Here is a 641-nt window from a genome sequence, read left to right as displayed (position 1 = left end):
AAGAGGATCATCGCATGATTGATCCAGTCTTTTATCAGCCACAGACTCTGGCACTGTCATCACTGCACCATATAATTCGAGCTTGAAGAGTTTATTCTGTTTATGATAGCTTTCAATTCAAACTTGTAATTTTTGAACTAAAGATGTGATTATGTGTTTTATTTTTATTACTTAAAATAGATTGTGAGTCCCTAAGGCAAATATTGTCCTATATTTTACCATAGTTGTTAATGTATCAAAAGTTTAACATGCAAGCACATGCAGCAAGTGTCATAAAAAGGATACGCTACCCAGAGCAATTGATATTCAGGTGATTCCTACACTTGGCTTTTTACAAATGTGGCATTTGGAGTGATGAGGTTGGAAGCCAGTGAAAAACTAGATTGTCCATCTCTAAGTCTTAGCTTATGTGGGTCATTGCACTCTGTAACAATCTGATCTTGTTTTTGCATTTAGTTTTCCACGTGTGGAATTACCTCATTGGGTGCTACTTTACTAAACTGACATCGATTAAAGGTCTCTGTCAATAGAATTATAACGGGCAGTACCAGCTATCTAAGTAAAGAGGCAAAAGTCATAGGCCCTTGTTCCATAAAAGCTTTTAAGCTTATCAGGACAGCAATAAAATGTTTATTAACAGA

Source organism: Gorilla gorilla, chromosome 15 (genome assembly GCF_029281585.2).
Source record: "Gorilla gorilla gorilla isolate KB3781 chromosome 15, NHGRI_mGorGor1-v2.1_pri, whole genome shotgun sequence".
Taxonomy (NCBI): domain Eukaryota; kingdom Metazoa; phylum Chordata; class Mammalia; order Primates; family Hominidae; genus Gorilla; species Gorilla gorilla.
Note: the sequence above shows the minus strand (reverse complement) of the source record.